Raw genomic sequence first — 26,706 nt, 5'->3', positions numbered from 1 at the left:
AAACCAAACATAGACAATATTATTAATATGTGACCGCAGTGGCTGCCTGTGACCCAGAATCATGTGCAAACAAAATGGCTTCCTCTGCAGCCCATCCTCTGGAAAAGGAAAATAATCTGCTGTTTTACCTCCATAACACACACATTTAATTGTACCTCAGAAAACACCTGCACTCTTTCTCCACATTTCTGCACTTTCTCTTTAAAAAAAGGATTTAAACACCTTTGTGGTGAGTTTAGAAGAAATATTAAAAGTTAAGGACCCAAAAGCTACTTTTTTAGTAGTTGTTTATCATTGATAGGCTGATTAAGTGTCACAGAATGATATATAAAGCAGTATATATGTGACACTAAGTTACAAAGTTACAAGTCACAGGCCCTCTGTTGTGTCACTGTGTCATTGTGAAGATTCCAAGACTGGTAGTGACAGAAGAGTCACAGGGAAGTAAATAGCAAACAGACAATACACAGAGTCATTCGGTATCTGATCACATTATCTGCCAGACCTGTGTGTGAGTCAGAATTATCTGTCGGAATATTCCCTCAGCAGTGTTCACCTGTCAGATCACAGACACAAGCAGAAAGGATCAGAGACACCCTGGGGAGTTAGACAAGGACACAACATCGTAAACAGCTCTAAAATAGTGACATGCTGTGACAGACAGGCAAACACTCATAGCTCACATCTGCTCTCTCTTTACGTATATATATATACAGTATCTATCTATCTACCTATCTATCTATCATCTATCTACCTATCTGTCTATCAATCTATCATCTATCTATCTATCATCTATCTAATTATCTATCATCTATCTATCTATCTATCTATCTATCTATCTATCTACTATCTAATTATCTATCTATTTATCTATTATATAGCTATCATATATCTATCTATCTATCTATCTATCTATCTATCTATCTAACATCTATCTATCTATCTATCTATCTATCTATCTATTATCTATCTATCTATCTATCTATCTATCTATCATATGTGTGTGTGCACACCAGCAGAGCTATTGCTAGACACTTATTAAAATAAATATCAACCAGATTACATATGATACAAATTATATATGTTATAAATAATATCACACATATTTTATAGGTGACTGTCAGGCGGTCTTTTTAATTCATTGCTCTCAATGCAACTGACATTTTAATGAAGCTCACTTTTAAATGTTATAATTAAATCTATCTATCATCTATCTATCTACTATCTAATTATCTATCTATTTATCTATCATCTATATATCTATCTATCATATATCTATTATCTATCTATCTATCTATCTATCTATCTATCTATCTATTATCTATCTCTCATCTACAGGGATAGGCATGGACCAAGGCTGTGGCGGACATTTTCCAAAGTACAACCTTAGTGAAGGACACCAATGTACATTTCAAATTAAAAACAACAAAAAACACTCTCTTTACCGAGAGGGTACTGGATGCATGGTGGAATAGCCATCCAGCAGAAGTGGTAGAGACAGTGAAGGAGATTAAACATGGGATAGGCATAAGGCTATGCTAGATATAAGATAAGGCCAAGAACTAATGAAAGTATTCAGAAAATTGAGCAGACTAGATGGGCCAAATGGTTCCTTTCTGCCAACACATTCTATGTTTTTATAAGTCAGGAGAACGGCACATTGGACGGCCCTGGTATAGTTCCACAAGTACAAATTAGTCATCTAATCAGACAAATTTAAAATAATACTTATATAAAGACTGCTTGTGGTATACTGGTATAAAAAAAAAAAAAAAAAATCAAAATTCTTACCTTTTATTTTTTTGGTTCTAATTGAGTCTGCAAGTCCTGACCAAGCTCACCAACCTTGATGTTAATCTTATGATCATCATGGTTGGTTATTTACGTCATTCAGGCACAGCCCCAACCTCGCAAAACATTGCACCGCATGCGTCAAGGAGGAGTCAGGACCAGCATTTATCTGTCCTACTCCTACCTCCCTGCCGCAAAATGGGTGGCGGACACTGCACGGTCCAGTCACGGACTCCAGTGTCCGTGTAAGGACACTTTGCCTATCCCTGATCATCTATCTATCTATCTATCATCTATCTATCTATATATCAATCATCTAAACTAGAAGAATAGAGCTAAACTATAGGCTGTCAACTGCTACATAAAATTAAAATTTTACATTAATCTATTATATTTAAAGGGACATGAAACACGTTTTTTTCTTTGATGATCAGTACAAGCTCATGAGTGTGCAGTGTCTGGAGCACTAAATGACAGAAGCTTTTAGCATCGTTATACTTTTAAAAGAGCATTAAATGTCAGAAGTGTTCAATACAGTGCTCCAGGCATGTGCACACTATCTACGCATGTATGCTCTTCAACAAAGAGAATCAAATGAAGTAAATTCTTTAATATAAGTAAACTGGAAACTTTTTAAAAATAGTGCGCTTTATGAAAGAAAAATGTTATGTTTCAACATAGATTACAGAGCACACGTTGTTTTAATTTCTATCATATATATAAATAAGTGCATTGGAGACCTTTGCAGTTAAGTAAGATGAACACATGAAAAATCATATTTATGCAATATTCATATTTAATTAAGTGTTATAGTGTGTATTTACTGTAAATATTGCACATGCTCTGCACATAGCAGAATATGTTTTAAGTATTTATAGATATTTCTATATATATATGTATATATTTATACCTTTATAGAATTATATATATATTTATATATATATATATATATATATATATATGTTATAACTATATGGTACCAAAATACCATCAGATATATGTAGAAATATGTATTTATTAATAAATAGAACATATTCTTCTATGCGAAGAACATTGGAATGTGAAATATTCATATTTTCATGTTGGGTTAGCGCACTTGAGAATATGGAAACGGGTTAGGGTCTATTGACTTCTATGGAAGAATAGGTAATCACGCACAAGATATTCTAACTGTGCTAGAAGTAAGCTGTTTGCGAGCGTCGGGTTAGCACGAGAGTGCAAACTTTTTATTTTCAACTCATAATACGAGAGCAACCCGACGAATGTGAAATATTCATATTTTCATGTTGGGTTAGCGCACTTGAGAATATGCGATCGGGTTAGGATCCATTGACTTCTATGGGAGAATAGGTTATTGCGCACAAGATATTCTAATTGTGCTAGAAGTAAGCTGTTTGCGAGCGTCGGGTTAGTGCGAGAGTGCAAACTTTTTATTTTCAACTGATAATACGAGCATAACCTGACACGTGCAAGAAGTTTACTTCTAGCAAAATTAGCACTCTAGTGTAAGAACTTAATAGCGATCCACTCGTAATCTGGCCCAAAGTATTTCAAGGGGCATACATTTTATGTCTTTCATGGTTCAGATAGAGCATTCAATTTTAAACATATTTCCATGTGACTTTTATTATCAAATCAGCAGCTAGCACTCAGTAGTACATTGCTGTACCTGAGCCTCCTTAGTTATGCTTTTCAACAAAGGATAAAGCGTGAAAAAAATTAGATAATAGAAGTAAATTAGAAAGATGCTTAAAATTGCATGTTCTTTCTGACCTAGACAATTTTAGTTTTTCCCCATATAATTTAAGTCTGAATATTGTGTTTTTTCCCCCCCAGTTCTAAGAACTCAACGTGCACATGGAAGACTTCAAAAGCCTAACCCTGCAACATATTTGTCCTTAATTGGCTTCACCAGAGATACTAAACTGTAAAACATCTAAGTTTTCCCAAATAAAATAAATGTTTTTGCTGTATTTACTCCAGTAACAAGTCTTGATTGACTTCTCTAAATAGGGCAAGGGGTGGGTGGAGTTTGGATACTGATAAACAGTTGCAGCAAGCAAAGGGTTAATGCATTTAAAATAATTTCACACTCGACTACGGTGTTCATTTATTGCAAGACTGTGAAGAAATATTGTAATTACATTAGCTAGATTACAAGTGGAGCGCTAATTTATCGTGTGCCTGTAAAGGTGCAAATTCGCCCATTTAAAGGCGCTCGATAAATAACCAGCCATTACAAGTGGCTGGTTATTGCTACTGTGAGCTTGTGGTAGCAATTAGCACTCTGAAAAAAAGATCAGATCTCTGGTTAATTTTTTAAAAATGACCCAATTGGCACCAAAATAAAAACAAAATGTATGCTTACCTGATAAGTTTATTTCTTTCCGGATATGGTGAGTCCACTGCTTGAGTAATTACTGTTGGGAATATCACTTCTGGCCAGCAGGAAGAGACAAAGAGCACCACAGTTAAACTGCTAAGTATTACTCCCTTACCCACAACCCCCAGTCATTTGACTGAAGGGAAATGGAGAAAAAGGAGTAACACAAGGTGTAGAGGTGCCTGAGGTTATAGTCAAAAGAACAACTGTCTTAAAATAAAGGGTGGGGCCGTGGAGTCACCATATCCGGAAATAAATACATTTATCAGGTAGGCATACATTTTGTTTTTCTTTCCTAAGATATGGTGAGTCCACGTCTTGAGTAATTACTGTTGGGAACCAATACCCAAGCTAGAGGACACGGATAAATAGGGAGGGACAAGACAGGCAGTCCTAAACAGAAGGCACCACCACTTGAAGAACCTTTCTCCCAAAAGAAACCTCAGCCGATGCAAAAATTGCTGGTGCAATGCTGAATACGGCGAGCGTATTGCTCGCCGTATTCAACGAGGTCTGGCGGACCTGATCCACACTGTCGAATCAGGTACGCCAGACTTTCTTAAATAGGGGCCAATGTCTCAATGACCGACTTAAACAGAATTAAGCGTTCAATCTCCAAGCAGTCTGCTTCAGAGAAACGAGATTTGGATGAAGGAAGGGACCCTGAATCAGGAGGTCCTTCCTCAGAGGTAGTCTCCAAATGTGGGAGAGAGGACATCTCCACTAGGTCTGCAAACCAGATCCTGCAAGGCCATGCAGGGACTATTAGAATCACTGACACCCTCTCCTGTTTGATACGAGCAATGACTTGTGGAAGGAGAGCAAACGGAGGAAAAAGGTATGCCAACCTGAAAACCTAAGGAACCGCCAGAGCATCTATCAGAACAGCCTGCGCCTCTCTTGACCGTAAAACCGTACTTTGGAAGCTTGGTGTTCTGACGGGATGCCATCAGATCTTACTCCGGTACCCCCCTATTTGAGGACTAACCTGGAAAATACCTCCGGATGGAGTTCCCACTCCCCGGGGTGAAAAGTCTGCCTGCTCAGAAAATCCGCTTCCCAGTTGTCTACTCCTGGAATGTGGATGGCAGATAGACAGCAATTGTGGGTTTCTGACTGGAACCTGATAAACTGGGCTAAGGCCAAGCCAATAAAGCATTGTAAATAACCCTCAACTCCAAGATGTTGATGGGAAGAGCAGACTCCTCCTGAGTTCAAAGGCCCTGAGCTTTTAACGAGTTCCAGTCTGCTCCCCTGCCGGCTGGCGTCTGTGGTCGCAATCACCCAGGAAGGTCTCTGAAAGCATGTGCCCTGAGACAGAAGTTCCTGAGAAATCCACCACGGGAAAGAGTCCCTTGACGACTGATCTAACTCTATTCTCTGAGATAGATCTGTATGGTTCCCATTCCATCGAGCAAAAGGAATGATGTCCATGGAAGCCACCATCAGACAGATTACCTCCATACATTGAGCCACTGAAGAATCAGCAGTAGTCTGAAGAGAGAGGCAAGAGGAAATTACTTTGTTTTTCCTGACCTCTGTCAGAAAAATCTTCATCAATAGAGAATCTTTTATGGTCCCTAAGAACACTACTCTTGTAGCAGGGGAAAGGGAGCTTTTTTCCAGATTCACATTCCATCCATAGGAATGAAGAAAAGACAACAATATCTCTGTGTGAGATTTTGCTTGTTGAAAAGATGGCGCCTGAACCAATATGTCATCCAGGTAGGGTGCCACAGCAATTCCACGAGAATGGATTACTGCCAAAAGAACCCCCAGTACCTTTGAAAAAATTCTGGGAGCTGTGGCTAGACCAAATGGAAGGGCAACAAACTGGAAATGTTTGTCCAGAAAGGCAAATCTCAGGAATCTGTGATAGTCCCTGTGAATAGGAACATGAAGATACACATCCTTTAGGTCTATGGTTGTCATGAACTGACCCTCTTGTACCAAAGGAAGAATGGAGCGTATAGTCTCCATCTTGAAGGATGGAACTTTGAGAAACTTGTTTAGACACTTTAAGTCTAGAATGGGACCGAAAGTTCCCTCTTTTTTGGGAACCACAAATAGGTTGGAGTAGAATCCAAGACCCTGTTCCTGCATTGGAACTAGTACTATCACTCCCAGTGATAAAAGATGCTGTATACATTTAAAGAATGCCTCTCTTTATCTGGTCTGCAGATAATCTTGAGAGATGGAATCAGCCTCTGGTAGGAAAAGTCTTAAATTCCAATTTGTAACCCTGGGATACTATGTCCACAGTCCTGGGATCTGGGACATCTCGTATCCAGGCTTGAGAGAACTGAGAAAGTCTGTCCCCCACCTGTTCCAATCCATTAGGCCTACTCTTATCTTAAAGGGACAGTCAACACCAAAATTTTTGTTGTTTAAAAAGATAGATAATCCCTTTATTACCCATACCCCAGTTTTGCATAACAAACACTGTTATACTAATATACGTTTTACCTTTGTGATTAATTTGTATCTAAGTATCTTCTGACAGCCCCCTGATCACATGACATTTTATTTATTATCTTTTGACTTTCATTTTAGCCAATTAGTGCAGTGTCTGCCACAAGCCACGGGCATGATCACAATGTTATCTATATGGCTTGCATGAACTAGCTCTCCCCTGTTGTGAAAAGCAGATAAAAAAGCATGTGATAAGAGGCTGACTAAAAGGGCTTAGAAATTATCATATGAGCCTACCTAGGTTTAGCTTTCAACTAAGAATACCAACAGAACAAAGCAAAATTGGTGATAAAAGTAAATTGGAAAGTTGTTTAAAATGACATGCCCTATTGGAAACATGAAAGTTTTTTTTGGACTTGACTCTCCCTTTAAGGTAGAAAAGACTCTTTTCCACCCGTAATATCAGAGATAATTTCTGCCATACCGGTTCCAAACAAGGTTTTGCCTCTGTAAGGAACCACCAGAAGCTTGACTTTAGAGGAAACTTCCGCAGACCAGGATTCCAACCATAACGCCCTGTGGGCTAGGAGAGCGAAACTAGAAGTTTTAGCTCCTAGTCTAACAACCTGTAAAATGGCATCTGCAATAAAGGAATTGGCCAACTTAAGAGCTTTAATCCTATCTTAAATTTCATCCAAGAAAGTCTCTACTTGAAGAGAATCAGACAAGGCGTTGAACCAATAAGATGCTGCACTAGTCATGGTGGCAAATATATTTTAATTTTTTATTTAAAAAAAAAGTAGTATTTTTAAAAAAAAGATAAAATACCTGCACAAATCAGTATTTAGGGTTTCAATTTGGCAGGTGTGGGGTGTATATGCTTACATACTGTATATATATTTATTAACACATAAAAATATATGTATAGATTCATATGCATATTTATTTAAATATGCTGCCCATTGCTGCGTCACTTACCCCCTTTGCTGCGCTAGGTTCTCATGCCAGGTCTCATGGCATGAGAATGAAGCTCCGATTGGAGCCTATGGAAGCGTGCCCTAGTGAGCGCTAAGCTTCCGTGCAATGCGAACGTGACCTCGTGTTCGTATTGCACCTAATCTGGTATATCAGCGCACATTTGTGTGCGCTTATATTATTAAGAGGAGTGCAAATATCGCCTTTGTGAAAGCGATATTTTACACTCCACTTGTAATCTGGCCCATAGTGTTTACTGTTCATTTAAAGAATATAAAGTGGTCATGAATGAAAAAGGAGGCGAGAGATGATTTAAATAAAAATTTGAATGGTTAATAGCAATGGCAAAACTACTGCCCACTACCCTTGACCTTTCGTTTTCATTCACACCTGTTAACAGTGCCCCCTTAAAATAAAAGGGCTGAGGCCTCCGATGTGATTTTATTAGGCAGAAAACATAAGCTGAACCAAAGCAAGCTGATTTGCGCTATTTGGCCCTGAACGGTTTATTGCCGCATTAAGTGTTCAATAGACCATTAATTTAACGTTAGTTGTGATGAGGTTCAGCAAACACTACCAGTAATAATTACACAGAAAATGACATTCAATTGCACATAAATCTGTGAAACCACCATGTTAATTTATAAAGATTAGAAACATATTTAATGGGACTAATACCTAAAGAATAGTTCATTAATTAGTTTTTTGTATTTTATCTTATTACATAAAGCCAAGCTTTTCCATTAGGTTCAATAAATATAAAAAACTCCATAAAATGTTCTTACAAAATAAAAATTGAACATTAAATTACCTTGCTCTTGTATATGAAATCATTTTAGTCAAAATCTATGGTTGATTCAGCTGAAAATAGTCTAGGACCAAACACCAGAGTTGCTGTTTATTTGGCTCTTCTACTCTACTCCTTTACCTATTACAATTTTCAGCACTCAGAGTCCCCTTCTACTCTGCAGGATACCATAATTAATTCTGGGCCCATAAATGTTTTACCTTTGTGGAACTTATTTAAAATTTTATTTTTTATAGAATGTATAGTATATCTATATATCTATCTATCTATCTATCTATCTATCTAGCTATCTATCTATACACAGTGTATACACAGCACATACATACAAAGTCTAGCACTCACTTTCATGTATGCAGCTAGATTAAAAGCAAAATTCAAGAGTTAGTTATGCTGATAGGTCCAGTACCACATCAAGGTCTCTTCTACATGGTTATCTAACATACACCCACGCATACTAGCTTTGAGCCAAGTAAACTGAGATAGAAACAAGGGTGATTCTGGCCTTTGTATATTTTCTAAACACAAATAAAATACGGAAATAGACTGCACTCTCAAACAAGAGTGGGTTCCCATCCCATGCCACTGGCAAAAATCACAGCTCTGGGTGTTCACCAGCACTCACAGACAGTGGCCTTTGATTTCAATTACTCAAGTTATATAGGTGGAAGTGCAAGCAGCAATTGAGAGAATGTACATATTTAGCACTCAACAGCAAATATAGGGGAAATGGCCATGAATACCTAGGTAGAAGGTCCAAGAAAGGCAATTTAAAACTTAACTTTTATTAATTTATTCAAAATAAAAAGCAAGGGGGTGAGGTATTTTAAAATTCCAACCAATGTGAAGATAGGAGAATGCGACCAATAAGTGGTATGCTCTCCAAGTAATATACACTCAAAAATGGGGTAGGGTATATGCAATTATATATGTATATATATATATGATTCAGAATATGCCCATAAATTATATTTATTGCAGGAATATCTAACCCCCAGTTTTAGGTCATCTTCTTATATCGAGAGAATGTGAGTGATAATACTAGTATTTAGAGAACCACGGATTGTCCCTACTGGGTATTTTAGTATCAGAGCATTAAACCTAGCTAAACAACATTGGATTAGTCCTCCGCCGGTTACGTTACCAGTAATCAACCAATCTATATGCTACTGCATTTAGAGTAAGTTCGTTATATAGAGGTTAAAAACCCTTCAGTACCCAGTACCCAACAAATATATTACCAAGGGCATATTTACTATTTTCTAGTCTTGCAACTATATGTTTCTTAATGTATTAATACAAGATTCTAGTAACCTTTTGTGTGTATTTACTTTGGTCTGATCACACAACTGCAGGACAGTTCAGAGCATTACACCTAGGTTTAATGCTCTGATACTAAAATACCCAGTAGGGACAATCCGTGGTTCTCTAAATACTAGTATTATCACTCACATTCTCTCGATATAAGAAGATGACCTAAAACTGGGGGTTAGATATTCCTGCAATAAATATAATTTATGGGCATATTCTGAATCCATATATATATATACATATATAATTGCATATACCCTACCCCATTTTTGAGTGTATATTACTTGGAGAGCATACCACTTATTGGTCGCATTCTCCTATCTTCACATTGGTTGGAATTTTAAAATACCTCACCCCCTTGCTTTTTATTTTGAATAAATTAAAAAAAGTTAAGTTTTAAATTGCCTTTCTTGGACCTTCTACCTAGGTATTCATGGCCATTTTCCCTATATTTGCTGTTGAGTGCTAAATATGTACATTCTCTCAATTGCTGCTTGCAATTGATCATTCCAGTTTGCTTCTTCTAATGTACAGCACCTAAGTCCCCACTCATACATTTTTTTGAGATTTCTCACACCTATGAGAATAGGATATATAGTGGGACACAGCAACCATAGTGCCGTTGTCTTTTCTCTTTCTGTTTCTCAATATAGGTGGAAGTGGACTGCACTCCTAAATTGGGTACACATGGTACGTCATTAGTTGGTACACATCCCATGCCACTGTCAAAAATCAAACTTCTGGGTGCCCAGGTGCCACATCAAAGCCTTATTTTATCTGGCTTCCTAACCTAGAGCCACACATTTATTTGCATCTCATTTATCATGTAAAACAAAAAATAAAATGTCTAACCCACTAAGAAGAGCAATTTCTAAAGGGCGGCTACAATAGCACAACTTAAAATCATAAAAAAGATACACAAAAATAAAGGGAGTTTCCTAGTGCAGAAAATCCACTACAGCCAATAGAATGCAAGCTCAATCTGATTGGCTGATTGGATCAGCCAATCAGATTTTTCCTACCTTAATTCCGATTGGCTGATAGAATCCTATCAGCCAATCGGAATTGAAGGGACGCCATCTTGGATGACGTCCCTTAAAGGAATATCCATTCGTCGGTAGTCGTCGGGTAGAAGAGGATGGCTCTGCGTCGGCTCATCTGAAGATGGCTCCACTCCGGATGGATGAAGATTGAAGACACCACATGGATGAAGACTTCTATCGGATGGAAGACTTCTTCAGCGCCGTCTGGATGATAACTTCATCGGATGGAAGATTTCTTCAGTGCCCCTTGGATGATGACTTTTTCCGCTCCGGATCTCCTCTTCGGTTCCATCGGTGGGTCGGCTGGCTGAAGACGACTAAAGGTAGGATGATCTTCAGGGGGGTAGTGTTAGGTTTATTTAAGGGGGGTTTGGGTTAGATTAGGGGTATGTGGGTGGTGGGTTTTAATGTTGGGGGGGGGTTGTATTTTTCTTTTACAGGCAAAAGAGCTGAATTCTTTGGGGCATGCCCCGCAAAAGGCCCTTTTAAGGGCTGGTAAGGTAAAAGAGCTTTGAACTTTTTAAATTTAGAATAGGGTAGGGCATTTTTTTATTTTGGGGGGCTTTGCTATTTTATTAGGGGGCTTAGATTAGGTGTAAGCAGCTTAAAATTGTTGTAATATGTTTTAAATGTTTGTAACTTATTTTTTTTATTTTTTGTAACTTAGCTTTTTTTATTTTTTGTACTTTAGTTAGTTTATTTAATTTAATTTAATTGTAGTTATTTGTAGCTAATTTATTTAATTAATGTAATGATAGTGTAGTGTTAGGTTTAATTGTAACTTAGGTTAGGATTTATTTTACAGGTAATTTTGTATTTCTTTTAGCTAGGTAGTTATTAAATAGTTAATAACTATTTAATAACTATTCTAACTAGCTAAAATAAATACCAAGTTACCTGTAAAATAAATATAAATCCTAAAATAGCTACAATGTAATTATTAATTACATTGCAGCTATCTTACGGTTTATTTTACAGGTAAGTATTTAGTTTTAAATAGGAATTATTGATTTAAATATAGTGTAGTGTTAGGTGTAATTGTAACTTAGGTCAGTTTTTATTTTACAGGTAAATTTCTCTTTATTTTAGCTAGGTAGCTATTAAATAGTTAATAACTATTTAATAGCTATTGTACCTAGTTAAAATAAATTGAAAGATGCCTGTAAAATAAAAATAAATCCTAAGATAGCTACAATATAATTATTAATTATATTGTAGCTATATTAGGGTTTATTTTAAAGGTAAGTATTTAGTTTTAAATAGGATTAATTTATTTAATAAGAGAAATATTATTTAGATTTATTTAATTAATATTTAAGTTAGGGGGGTTTTAGGGTTAGTGTTAGACTTAGATTTAGGGGTTAATAATTTTATTACAGTGGCGGCGGTGTAGGGGGGGCAGGATAGGGGTTAATAAATTTATTATAGGTGGCGACGGTGTAGGGGGGGGGCAGGATAGGGGTTAATACATTTATTATAGGTGGCGACGGTGTAGGGGGGGCAGGATAGGGGTTAATACATTTATTATAGGTGGCGACGGTGTAGGGGGGGCAGGATAGGGGTTAATACATTTATTATAGGTGGCGACGATGTAGGGGGGGCAGGATAGGGGTTAATACCTTTATTATAGGTGGCGACAGTGTAGGGGGGGCAGGATAGGAGTTAATAAATTTATTATAGGTGGCGACGGTGTACGGGGGGCAGATTAGGGGTTAATAAGTTTAATATAGGTTGCGGCGGGGTCCGGGAGCGGTGGTTTAGGGGTTAAACTATTTATTTAGTTGCGGCGAGGTCCGAGATCCGCAGGATAGGGGTTAATAACTTTATTATAGGTGGCGACGGTATAGGGGGGCAGGATAGGGGTTACTAGGTAGAATGTAGGTGGCGGCGGTGTCCGGGAGCAGCGGTTTAGGGGTTAATACATTTATAAGAGTTGCGGCGGGGTCTAGGAGCAGCGGTTTAGGGGTTACTAACTTTATTTAGTTGCGGGGGGCTTCGGGGGCGCCGGTATAGGGGTAGAACAGTGTAGTTAGTGTGGGTGCTTAGTGACAGGCTAGCAACAAAGCTGGGAAAAAGCCGAAGAGCAGCGAGATCGGATGAGTGATAACTATCACAGTCCGCTGCTCATCACCCCGTACTTGGTGCGCGGCTTTTTGACAGCTTTATTGATAACTTAGGCGAAATTTTGCAGGTCCGCGGCGGCGATGGTAGGCGAGCTTAGGCGGGCATATTGAACCGGCGAAGGCAAGTAAAGTAGACGCGTTGATAACTACCCCCCATGGGCCCAATAAATTAATATTGTAAAAAAGCAGGTCTAGATTCTGAAATGGGTAGCACTGCAATTCCACCCTAAAAGTGCTTAAAAAAAGGTCAAGGTGTACATTGAGGATACAGCTGTCCTCAAGGGGAGTTACAAAAGATATGAGGTCTCAGGTGTTAGAAAAAAAAGGCAGGCAACGGGCTTTCACTAGACATGTGCACAGCGAAAAATTTAGTTTAGTTTTCATTAGTTAAGTAAATCATTTTGTTTTGGCAAATTAGTTATGTTAAGTTAAATCGTTTTTCGGATACATTCATTAGTTAGGATCCAGTCGTTATTTCGGATACATTCTTTATTCATATTCATTATTCTATTTTAAACTTTAGAATAGAATAATGAATATGAATAAACAATGGATCCGAAATTACGAATGAATTCGAAAAACTATTTACCTTAACATAAGGAATATGCCGAAACCAAATGATCTAAACCGCCGTCCCCCCCCACATCGCCAAAACTAAATAAAAACATATTAACTTCTAAACCGCCATCCTTTCTAATTTACTTCCATTATGTAATCTGTTTTATTCTATTGGTATCATTTGTTGAAGGAGCAATAATGCACTGATGGTTTCTAACTGAACACATGGTTGAGCCAATCACAATCAATATATATGCAGCCACCAATCAACAGCTAGAACCTAGGTTCTCTGCTGCTCCTGAACTTGCCAAGATAAACCTTTCAACAAAGGATAACAAGGGAAGGAAGCAACTTTAATAATTGAAGTAAAATTGGAAAGTTGTTTAAAATTGTATGTTCTGTCTAAATCATGAAAGAAATTTTAAGGGATATTGGTAGTTATTTTGGGGTGTTTTTTTTTTTTTTTTAAACGGGGGTATTAGAATAGGAATCATTTCTATTATTTTGGATAATTTTGTTTGTTATTTTTTGTAATGTTAGGTTTTTTAATTTTTGTAATATTTAGTAATATTAGTTTTTTATTTATTTTAGCTTAGGTTTTATTTTTATTTCACCGGTAAGTTTGTATTTATTTTAACTAGGTAGTTAGTAAATAGCAATATTGTAACTAGCTTAGGTTTTCTTTTTCTTTCACAGGTAAGCTTGTATTCATTTTAACTTGGTAGTTAGTAATTGTAACTTTAATTTAGGTGTATTTTAATTATGTTAAAGTTAGGGGGTGTTAGGTTTAGGGGTTAATAGTTTAATTTAGGTAGCTGCGATGTGGGGAGACGGCGGTTTAGAGGTTAATAATTTTACTTAGTGTTTGCGATGTGGGGGGACAGCGGCTTAGGGGTTAATAGATTTATTTAGTGTTGGTGAGGTGGAGGAGAAGGCGGTTTAGGGGTTAATAGTTTGATCTAGTGTTTGCTATGGCGGTTTAGGGGTTAATAGGTTTAGTTAGTGTTGGTGATGTGGGGGGACGGCTGTTTAGGGGTTAATAGGTTTATTTAGTGTTGGCAATGTGGGGGGACGGAGATTTAAAGGTTTATAGGTTTATTTAGTGTTGGCAATGTGGGAGAACGTCAGTTTAGAGGTTAATACGTTTATTTAGTGTTGGCGATGTGGGGGGACGGCGGTCTAAAGGTTAATAGGTTTATTTAGTGTTGGCAATGTGGGGGGACGGCGGTTTAGATTAGAATGATGAATATGAAGACTGGACCAGAAAATTCAGAAAATGATTTATTAACTTTCGTGATTTTTCAGTATTTTAGTTATGGTGCCGATTCGGAAATCTACAAATCATCCAAAATACGTCAAAAAATGAAATTTGGCCGAAAATAATTGCACATGTCTAGCTTTTACATTAAGATACATACATATACATGTATAAAGATGTATATGTATGTATATTTATAGGTATATGTGTGTGTACATATATATTTATGTAATTATATGTGTATATATGTATTTACAGACATATATACACATATAAACACATAAATACATACAGGGAGTGCAGAATTATTAGGCAAATGAGTATTTTGACCACATCATCCTCTTTATGCATGTTGTCTTACTCCCAGCTGTATAGGCTCGAAAGCCTACTACCAATTAAGCATATTAGGTGATGTGCATCTCTGTAATGAGAAGGGGTGTGGTCTAATGACATCAACACCCTATATCAGGTGTGCATAATTATTAGGCAACTTCCTTTCCTTTGGCAAAATGGGTCAAAAGAAGGACTTGACAGGCTCAGAAAAGTCAAAAATAGTGAGATATCTTGCAGAGGGATGCAGCACTCTTAAAATTGCAAAGCTTCTGAAGTGTGATCATCGAACAATCAAGAGTTTCATTCAAAAATAGTCAACAGGGTCGCAAGAAGCGTGTGGAAAAACCAAGGCGCAAAATAACTGCCCATGAACTGAGAAAAGTCAAGTGTGCAGCTGCCAAGATGCCACTTGCCACCAGTTTGGCCATATTTCAGAGCTGCAACATCACTGGAGTGCCCAAAAGCACAAGGTGTGCAATACTCAGAGACATGGCCAAGGTAAGAAAGGCTGAAAGACGACCACCACTGAACAAGACACACAAGCTGAAACGTCAAGACTGGGCCAAGAAATATCTCAAGACTGATTTTTCTAAGGTTTTATGGACTGATGAAATGAGAGTGAGTCTTGATGGGCCAGATGGATGGGCCCGTGGCTGGATTGGTAAAGGGCAGAGAGCTCCAGTCCGACTCAGACACCAGCAAGGTGGAGGTGGAGTACTGGTTTGGGCTGGTATCATCAAAGATGAGCTTGTGGGGCCTTTTCGGGTTGAGGATGGAGTCAAGCTCAACTCCCAGTCCTACTGCCAGTTTCTGGAAGACACCTTCTTCAAGCAGTGGTACAGGAAGAAGTCTGCATCCTTCAAGAAAAACATGATTTTCATGCAGGACAATGCTCCATCACACGCGTCCAAGTACTCCACAGCGTGGCTGGCAAGAAAGGGTATAAAAGAAGAAAATCTAATGACATGACCTCCTTGTTCACCTGATCTGAACCCCATTGAGAACCTGTGGTCCATCATCAAATGTGAGATTTACAAGGAGGGAAAACAGTACACCTCTCTGAACAGTGTCTGGGAGGCTGTGGTTGCTGCTGCACGCAATGTTGATGGTGAACAGATAAAAACACTGACAGAATCCATGGATGGCAGGCTTTTGAGTGTCCTTGCAAAGAAAGGTGGCTATATTGGTCACTGATTTGTTTTTGTTTTGTTTTTGAATGTCAGAAATGTATATTTGTGAATGTTGAGATGTTATATTGGTTTCACTGGTAAAAATAAATAATTGAAATGGGTATATATTTGTTTTTTGTTAAGTTGCCTAATAATTATGCACAGTAATAGTCACCTGCACACACAGATATTCCCCTAAAATAGCTATAACTAAAAACAAACTAAAAACTACTTCCAAAACTATTCAGCTTTGATATTAATGAGTTTTTTGGGTTCATTGAGAACATGGTTGTTGTTCAATAATAAAATTAATCCTCAAAAATACAACTTGCCTAATAATTCTGCACTCCCTGTATGTACACATATATAGGCATATGCATATAAGTGCATTGGAGCCTTTCGCAGTTAAGTAGAAGATAACGTGTAAAATCATATTTATGCAATAATCATATTTAATAAGTGTTATACTGTGTTTGTACTGTAAATATTTCACATTCCGATATTCTGCAAATAGAAGTATTTTTAAATAGATAGCCCTATATATATCTGTATATATCTATACCTATATATAATCATGTATATATATATATATATATATATATATATATGTATAGATATATATTGTACCAAAATACCATCATATATATATATATATATATATATATATATATATATATATATATATATATATATATATATATATATATATATATATATATATATATATATATATATATATATATACAGGGAGTGCAGAATTATTAGGCAAGTTGCATTTTTGAGGATTAATTTTATTATTGAACAACAACCATGTTCTCAATGAACCCAAAAAATTCATTAATATCAAAGCTGAATAGTTTTGGAAGTAGTTTTTAGTTTGTTTTTAGCTATAGCTATTTTAGGGGGATATCTGTGTGTGCAGGTGACTATTACTGTGCATAATTATTAGGCAACTTAACAAAAAACAAATATATTCCCATTTCAATTATTTATTTTTACCAGTGAAACCAATATAACATCTCAACATTCACAAATATACATTTCTGACATTCAAAAACAAAACAAAAACAAATCAGTGACCAATATAGCAACCTTTCTTTGCAAGGACACTCAAAAGCCTGCCATCCATGGATTCTGTCAGTGTTTTGATCTGTTCACCATCAACATTGCGTGCAGCAGCAACCACAGCCTCCCAGACACTGTTCAGAGAGGTGTACTGTTTTCCCTCCTTGTAAATCTCACATTTGATGATGGACCACAGGTTCTCAATGGGGTTCAGATAAGGTGAACAAGGAGGCCATGTCATTAGATTTTCTTCTTTTATACCCTTTCTTGCCAGCCACGTTGTGGAGTACTTGGACGCGTGTGATGGAGCATTGTCCTGCATGAAAATCATGTTTTTCTTGAAGGATGCAGACTTCTTCCTGTACCACTGCTTGAAGAAGGTGTCTTCCAGAAACTGGCAGTAGGACTGGGAGTTGAGCTTGACTCCATCCTCAACCCGAAAAGGCCCCACAAGCTCATCTTTGATGATACCAGCCCAAACCAGTACTCCACCTCCACCTTGCTGGCATCTGAGTCGGACTGGAGCTCTCTGCCATTTACCAATCCAGCCACGGGCCCATCCATCTGGCCCATCAAGACTCACTCTCATTTCATCAGTCCATAAAACCTTAGAAAAATCAGTCTTGAGATATTTCTTGGCCCAGTCTTGACGTTTCAGCTTGTGTGTCTTGTTCAGTGGTGGTCGTCTTTCAGCCTTTCTTACCTTGGCCATGTCTCTGAGTATTGCACACCTTGTGCTTTTGGGCACTCCAGTGATGTTGCAGCTCTGAAATATGGCCAAACTGGTGGCAAGTGGCATCTTGGCAGCTGCACGCTTGACTTTTCTCAGTTCATGGGCAGTTATTTTGCGCGTTGGTTTTTCCACATGCTTCTTGCGACCCTGTTGACTATTTTGAATGAAACGCTTGATTGTTCGATGATCACGCTTCAGAAGCTTTGCAATTTTAAGAGTGCTGCATCCCTCTGCAAGATATTTTTGACTTTTCTGAGCCTGTCAAGTCCTTCTTTTGACCCATTTTGCCAAAGGAAAGGAAGTTGCCTAATAATTATGCACACCTGATATAGGGTGTTGATGTCATTAGACCACACCCCTTCTCATTACAGAGATGCACATCACCTAATATGCTTAATTGGTAGTAGGCTTTCGAGCCTATACAGCTTGGAGTAAGACAACATGCATAAAGAGGATGATGTGGTCAAAATACTCATTTGCCTAATAATTCTGCACTCCCTGTATATATATATATATATATATGTAGTCATGGCCAAAAATATTGGCATCCTTTCATTTCTGTCAGCTAATGCACCACTTTGCCCAGAAAATTGTTGCAATTACAAATGTTTAGGCATTCTCATGTTTATTTCTTTTGTTTGTATTGGTATGACACAAAAAATAGTGGAGAAAATTTGTTCCAGTAAAGGGGGTGTAAGAAACTCATTAATGTTTAGAGGAAGCAATTGATTTCAGTTATTGTTTCCAAGGGGTGTGCTACCAAATATTAAATTGAGGGTGCCAATAATTTTGTCCAGTCCATTTTTGGAGTTTTGCGTGGAATGTGTCAGATTTGGCTTTTTTTTTTCTCTCAATTTTTGTGTGTCATACCAATTCAAACAAAAGAAATAAATATGAGAATGCCTAAACATTTGTAATTGCAACAATTGTTTGGGCGAAGTGGTGCATTATCTGAAAGAAATGCAGGGGTGCCAATATTTTTGGCCATGACTGTATATATATATATATATATATATATATATATATATATATATATGTTTGTGTGTGTGTATGTATGAATAAATAGAATATATTCTTTTATGTGAAGAACTTTGGAATGTGAAATATTTATATTTTAATGTCGGGATAGCGCACTTGAGAATATGTGATCAGGTTTTCCTGCGAGTTTGGTGTTTCCTCCGTGACTTCTATGGGGGAATACGTGAACGAGTATGCAATATTGTAAATTCAGCTTTTTGCCCTTGGCGGGTTAGCATGGAAAGCAAAAATAGTTTACTTTCAACTCATAATACGACCTCAACCTGACGAGCTGGAGCGTTAAATAGCACTTCACTTGTAATCTGGCCCATCATGTCCATAAAATGATTGGCAAAAAATACAAGTGTGTGTGTCTAGTTTCTACAAATATATATTTTTGTGTATCGGTTTTGGATTCAGTGAACCTACAGTCTAAGCACAGCAAATTTTGTAAACTTTTAGCATTAAACCAATAATTCTATCCTTGAGGTATTCAGCCTTTATTTGTAATCTATTTTTAGGTATTTTTGCTTTAGCTACACTAGTCATGTTGGACAAATTATAAATAAAATACAGCATTACATTAATATTTATTGTTAATTTATGTACCCATGTAGGATAACACAAAAAAGCGATGTTTGTCTGTTACAACCCCCCCTCAAAAAAACAAAACAGTATATAATATGTATGGCTGCCAAAATTACATGGCTTGTCCTTAAGGGGTTAATGGTGTTTAATATTTTTAGGCAGAAGGGACTACCTGTTTTATAAATGCTCCTGTATCCTTGGATGAAAGAAAGATTTTGAGTATAATGTCACTTTAATCCTGAACCAGTAACACATTCTAGAAATCTGCACACTGGCAAATCCCATTTAAGATCTCCCATAAATTCAATAATTTATTGTATATTTTGTGCTATACATAAATTATCCTTTATGTAGTGTGAGTTAATCGAATATCAATCAAACAACCAAGGTTGGCGTAATTAGATATTTGATATAGTATATTGATTTGTTCATGCATTTACCCCAATAATACAGTTCACAAACCTATTTCTTCACAAAATTTAATTACTGAAAATGATTTAAAGTAATTGAAAAGTTGTCATAAAAAATCTAAAATCCTCTTTCTGGCTTTTCCTGTATTTAAAATAATTTTCTTTTTATGATACCATGAATTTACCAATTTTAAATAATTTGTTTCATCTAGTGACAATTTTTCTGTGTTCACTTCAAATGCATTTGGGTCTGTTCACTTCTAACAAAAAAGATACCCCTTTTGTTCAGATCCTTTGGAATTACTAAACATGCAAATAACAAGTTTCTGAATTTTGAATGAGACTATAATAAAATGAAAATCTTTTGAATAGAAAAGTTGAGTATCAACATAACTGTAAATGTTAAAAAAATCTGTGTATTGAAAGCATAAAAGTTCTGAATAGTTTATAATGGGCTAGATTACAAGTGGAGCGCTAAATTTGCCATGTGCCCGTAAAATGAAAAATTTGCCCGTTTTCAGGAGCAATATAAATTATCAGCCATTACAAGTGTCTGATTATTGCAACTGCAAGCTTGTGGTAGCAATTAATGTTCAGAAAATTAACCAGAGATTCGATATCTGGTTAATTTTTCTAAAAGTGCCCCAATGGCCCTCAAAGTTTAGTGTACTGTGCCTTTTATAAATATAAAATTATTAGCTAGTGTACAATGTCCTTTTAAGCAAAGGTGTTGCAGGACGATAGATCTGGTGTATTATGGCTACCTAGCTGACAGAGGTCTAACTGATGTGGGCTGTTCTGCCTTTAAATGCCTGGGGCTATTTTTGTCCACAGTCCACTGTCTAGTCTTATCTAGTAATAACTCAATTTACATTACTGATGACATTATACAAGCCCTACTGGTACTCTGAGCAGCTGCAGTATTTAAAATGATGGTATACTGAGAATATCTAGCTATGCTTCACATGCACATGCAGAAAAAAATGCTAACAATAAAGAAGTGATAACTTTTACTAGAAGCATTTGGCCATTATGGGGTTGAAAAAGTTATCTAATGGTTTTCAACATGAAAATATAATTGATGTCTATGGGGATTTTTATACATAAATAATTTGACACGTTTTTCTAAAGTATTGTCATCGACCCCTATAGGTATATTGTAAATATGTTTCTATCAAAGGATGTAATTCATGTATGCACATTTCAATTTTGACCAGAATGTCCCTTTAATGGGCTTTTCATCTAGTGCACTTCTTATTTTATTCTTTGCAGCCTTTTACTAAAGCTTTTTCATCTCTCCATTTTTAGGGAATAGTCTGCATATAAATAGAGTTGGTGAAAATGGAGAGAATGAAGATGTCTTTCAATTGTAGAAAATCTAGGGCAGAAACAGGTAATAAGTATCAGTCCATATGTAGTCCCTGAGTCCTTCAAAGTATTTCTTAAACCTTATATTAAACCTAAAGCAAATGTTGTTGTTGCATGCAAGTGTGCTTGAATGTGTGTGTGCGTTCATGTGTGTGTACATAGATATGTGTGTGCATGCATGTGTGCAAGTGTGTGTGCACATAGATATGTGTGTGCATGCATGTGTGCAATTGTGTATGTGTGTGTGTGCATATATATATGTGTGCATGCATAGATGTGTGTGCATGCATGTGTATATGTTTGCGTGCATAGATGTGTGTATAGATATGTCTGCATGCATGTGTAAATGTGTGTGTGGATGTGTGTATAGATATGTCTGCATGCATGTGTGTATGTGTGCGTGCATAGATGTGTGTGCATGCATGTGTGCAAGTGTGTGTACATAGATATGTGTGTGCATGCATGTGTGCAATTGTGTATGTGTGTGTGTGCGCATAGATATATGTGTGCATTCATAGATGTGTGTTTATATGTGTGCGTGCATAGATGAGTGTACATGCATAAATGTGTGTATAGATATGTCTGCATGCATGTGTATATGTGTGCGTGGATGTGTGTATAGATATGTCTGCATGCATGTGTGTATGTGTGTGTGCAATTGTGTATGTGTGTGTGTGCGCATAGATATATGTGTGCATTCATAGATGTGTGTTTATATGTGTGCGTGCATAGATGAGTATACATGCATGTGTATATGTGTGCATGCATAAATGTGTGTGCATGCATGTGTGCGTGGATGTGTGTGTGTATAGATGTGTCAGCATGCATGTGTGTATGTGTCCGTACATAGATGTTTGTGTATGCATGTGTGCTTGGATTTGGATGTGTGTGTGTGCATGCATGTGTGCATGGATGGGTGTGCATGCCTTTGTGTAGGTGTGCATGTACATGCAAAGTTGTGTGTGCATGCATGTGTTTATACATATGTGTGCGTGTGTGCATGCATAGATATGTGTGTGCATGCATGTGTGCGTGGATGTATGTGTATAGATATTTGTGTGCATGCATGTCTCTGTGCATGCATGTGTGCATGCATAGGTGTATGTGTATGTGTGCATGCATAGATGTGTGTGCATGCATGTGTGCGTGGATGTGTGTGTGTGTTTGTGCATGCATAGATGTGTGTGCATGCATGTGTGCGTGGATGTGTGTGTGTGTTTGTGCGTGCATAGATATGTGTGTGCATGCATGTGTGCGTGGATGTGTGTGTGTGTTTGTGCGTGCATAGTTATGTGTGTGCATGCATGTGTGCGTGGATGTGTGTGTGTTTGTGCGTGCATAGATATGTGTGTGCATGCATGTGTGCGTGGATGTGTGTGTGTTTGTGCGTGCATATATATTTGTGTGCGTGGATGTGTGTGTGTTTGTGCGTGCATAGATATGTGTGTGCATACATGTGTGCATGCATGTATATGTATAGATATGTGTATGCATGCATGTCCATGTGGATGTATGTGTATAGATATGTGTGTACATGCATGTGTGCAAGGATGTGTGTGTATGTGTTAGTGTAAATGTGTTAATGCGGGTATGTGTACGTGTGTACCTGTATGATTGTGTGTGTATGTGCACATGTGTTTTTGAGTGAATTAAGTAGTTACAGGCTAGAAAAGAGAAAGCACTAGTGATCTACAAAGTCAAATAAAGAACATGTTTTCTGACACTAGAACTGTTTCATTATGTGCTGAATAATAGGAACTGCAGGGCATAGCTCCCTCAGATGTGTATACTTTTGGGCTTAGCACTAAACAAAGGGTCAACTATGTGGTGAAATGAAAGATACAGAAACCAAAAAGTGCTGCAATAGGTTATCTTCCTAACATAGGGGCCTATCTAACACGCTCCGTATGGAGCTTGAGGGTCCGTGTTTCTGGTGAGACCACTGCTCCATAACCTGTCCGCCTGCTCTGAGGAGGTGGACAGACATCGCCGCAATTCAACCCGATCAAATACGAATATTGATTGACACCCCTCTGCTAGCAGCCGATTGGCCGCGAATCTGCAGGGGGCAGCATTGCACCAGCAGTTCACAAGAGCTGCTAGTGCAATGCTGAATGTGGAGAGCATATTGCTCTCCACATTCAGCGAGGTCTGTCGGACATGATCCGCAATGTCAGATCATCTCCGACAGGCCTTTCATAAATAGGCCCCATAATATTTCACTTAAACTTGACACAAAGCAGCTTCAACCTGTTTATGACAGCTGATTTACAGACAATATAAGAGTATACATACATACAGGTGCCTATTGAAGAAAGAGACTTATAATGTGATTCAAGGTCATCTAGGCTCCCTATCTTTTATAGCCCACATTAATTTACTTGGAACCACTGGGCATACAGTTATTGGTTATCCTAATTGATATGACACTTAAGCAAATAAAAAATCAATGTATGATTCCGCAACAAGCATTTACTGCCAACAACAGCACTTTTTAAACCCATCCTTTCCAGAATCTGTATGCTCTTAGAGCCTGGCATGGTGATAGTCTCAGAATACCTTACCATCCAGGTAGGATTTTTTGCTACGCAGCCAGGCAAAGGCACATTCCCCCAGATAAAATTATATACCCTGCCATTACCGCTTCTCAACAAAATGTTCTAGTGATATGTTAAGCAGCTTTAGATTACTAGTTTATCTATAATGATAGAGAAAATAGATTCTCATAATCACATCAAATTCTTGACTATTAATCTGATTTATGATAACTATAAAAGCTAAAAGGGTTCATTTCTGCCATCTTACACAATGTACCAAAGTGGTGGCTATGCACAAAATGGCAAATCAGTGTTGGCTCTGCATAATGAATCAAACAGTGGTGACAATATATAAAACAAACAGGGAGGCAGGATGATCTAATTTTTTTCCATCATTATACCTAGACTGATACTTACATTTCTAACAGGAACATTTTCATCAAGCTGCAGGTGGATACGTTCTCAAGCAGAGAGTCCACCTGCAATCTCCACACAATTTAAGACTGCAGAAGATCTCTGTTGTTCAATTCTGTCCTCTAATCTTGGGCAACCAATTGTTTGAGAGCAGGGCCTGTTAATCACCACGAACAAGCAAGTTTGAGGTGATTTATCTTTGCCACCTAGAATAAGAAGCAGGATCTGCTTCTTATATTTGTGGCTGCAGACTCAATCTTGCAAGCCTCAACTGAATATTCCCGCAAGCTGTAAATGCACTTTGATAAATTTTCCAGCCCTACAAAAGATCACATTAACTTGTAGTGGAATAGTGACAAGTTTTGGCCAGGGGACGAGTACAACTCCAATGTATTTTGGACAAGTGTTACTGTAGGCTGATGATAATTTATACACTAATAAAAACAACACTCTGCGCTATATGGTAATGAAAGGCATCTATACACAAATAAACACACTGTAGAGTACATATACACTGATCACATATATGCTGCACTGTATGATGATGTTGAGGGTTCATACAGTAAAAAACAGAACAGCCTGCATTGCATAATTAAAAAGGGCGCCTATACACTGATGGTGACCCCTCTGTGCTGTATAATGAGGAAAAACATTTATACACTGAAAATGAACACACCACACTGTATAATAAAATATCTAAACACTGAACAAGGACTATGTTGTGCTGAAGAATGATTATGTCCATCTACAGAATTTAATGTACAGTTATGTATGTAGAGTAGAAAGATAATAGACATGTGGTGCTGCACAATTATGACTTTATATATACATGATATATATATATATATATATATATATATATATATATATATATATATATATATATATATATACCAGACATAATGCAGGAGCAGATGATGTCTTGCTATATATGAAAAGTTGGAGGATTGTCAGTGTTCCTACAAGTGCCCATTGGTGGCGGCAAATTCCACTGCTGTCACCAGCTTCACCAACTTTTATGATTGCTACTAAAGTAGTAGTAAAGTAGAGCACAGGATCTGTACAGTGAGATATTTTAGCCAGACACTTCCAGCTGTTCAGTTGTCTTGTACTGTCTGTCTCCCTATGTCCTCTCCCATTCTAGCCATTATGGCACCACATTTGGTCCCTCCTATGAAGTCCAAGTTAAGCAGCAAAAAATAAATATACACATAAAAAAATTATGTTATGCACCAGATTTGTGTCCCCTCCAGCAGGGGCGCCCTATGAGGTCGCCTAGTAGCACTGTCCCTGTCCCCACCTTTGCGTAATATTTCCATTAGAAGCCATAAGAATGCAAAAAAACAGTTAGCTCATGATAATATCAACCCTGCTGTTGACCGTAGCAGTTTGACCATGCACCACTGATGCTGCTATTGGTAGTTTTCAGATTTGAAAACCCTCCTCCTCCTGGTGGTGTAGAAGGGTTCACAGTAATGAGGCAGATACCTTTAACACTGGTACACAAACCAAATAAGTTGTTTTTCATGTTGTAATGTCACACCAATCTGAGCAGTATTCAAAAAATAATAACAGGAAATTAAACTAAAAATAATTATATTCTGCAAACGAAGGGCACTAATTATACATGATAGCAATATCTGTCCCTAATTGTCCTCAGCACAAGAGATTAGATAAGTGAAACCTAGGTTTCAACATGGTGGCACCTGTCACTTTATAGAAATTAAAATGCTTTACAGAAACTAAAACATTACACTTATTTTTTCAATATTTAATCAACTAAAATAATTTAAAAAATCAATCTGCATATTTATTAAAGAGACATTAAACACTAAATAAATGCTAGATATAATGAAGCATTCAAAGAAAAGATTTGCCTGAGAATACCATGTAGATGTATTTTTTAAAGTTTCATTAGCTGTTTAACTATCGACAAAATAATTGCAAAATTTTAGGGGCATATTTATCAAAGCGTCAACTGAAAATACGCTTGAATCCCGCGTCGTTGTTGTTGCGAGATTGAGCCGCTGTAGTTATCAAAGCGTCAAGATCGTCAAATGTTGAAATGTGTGGTGAAATATACGCTCCTGTGATCTCAATCCGACGCAGATCGATGCTTGTATCATTACAGATGTTTCATATTCACATTCGACTCTATTTGACCATTTTCCCAATTTATCAAACATTTAACAGATACGCTCGCGCCTATTCTGACGCAGTTTACCTAGTTTTCAATCCGCCACCATTGAGGCCGCGGATGCCATAGAAATCAATGGGAGTCTGAAAACACAGAAAGCTTATGTTCCATGCTGCAAGAGAATGAAGTATATTACATAATAAAAGTAAATTAGAAACTTTAAATTGTATACCCTTTCTAAATCAAACAATATTATTGCTCCACATTTGGTGTAAT

General features: G+C 37.3%; 1 protein-coding gene across 1 annotated transcript in view; it reads right to left on the bottom strand.

Annotated features, from left to right (window-relative positions):
* Window positions 1-26,706, bottom strand: part of PTPRT (protein tyrosine phosphatase receptor type T) — a 415,529-nt gene that overhangs the window by 6,777 nt on the left and 382,046 nt on the right.

Source organism: Bombina bombina, chromosome 1 (genome assembly GCF_027579735.1).
Source record: "Bombina bombina isolate aBomBom1 chromosome 1, aBomBom1.pri, whole genome shotgun sequence".
Taxonomy (NCBI): domain Eukaryota; kingdom Metazoa; phylum Chordata; class Amphibia; order Anura; family Bombinatoridae; genus Bombina; species Bombina bombina.
This window is presented reverse-complemented; position numbering and strand designations above follow the sequence as displayed.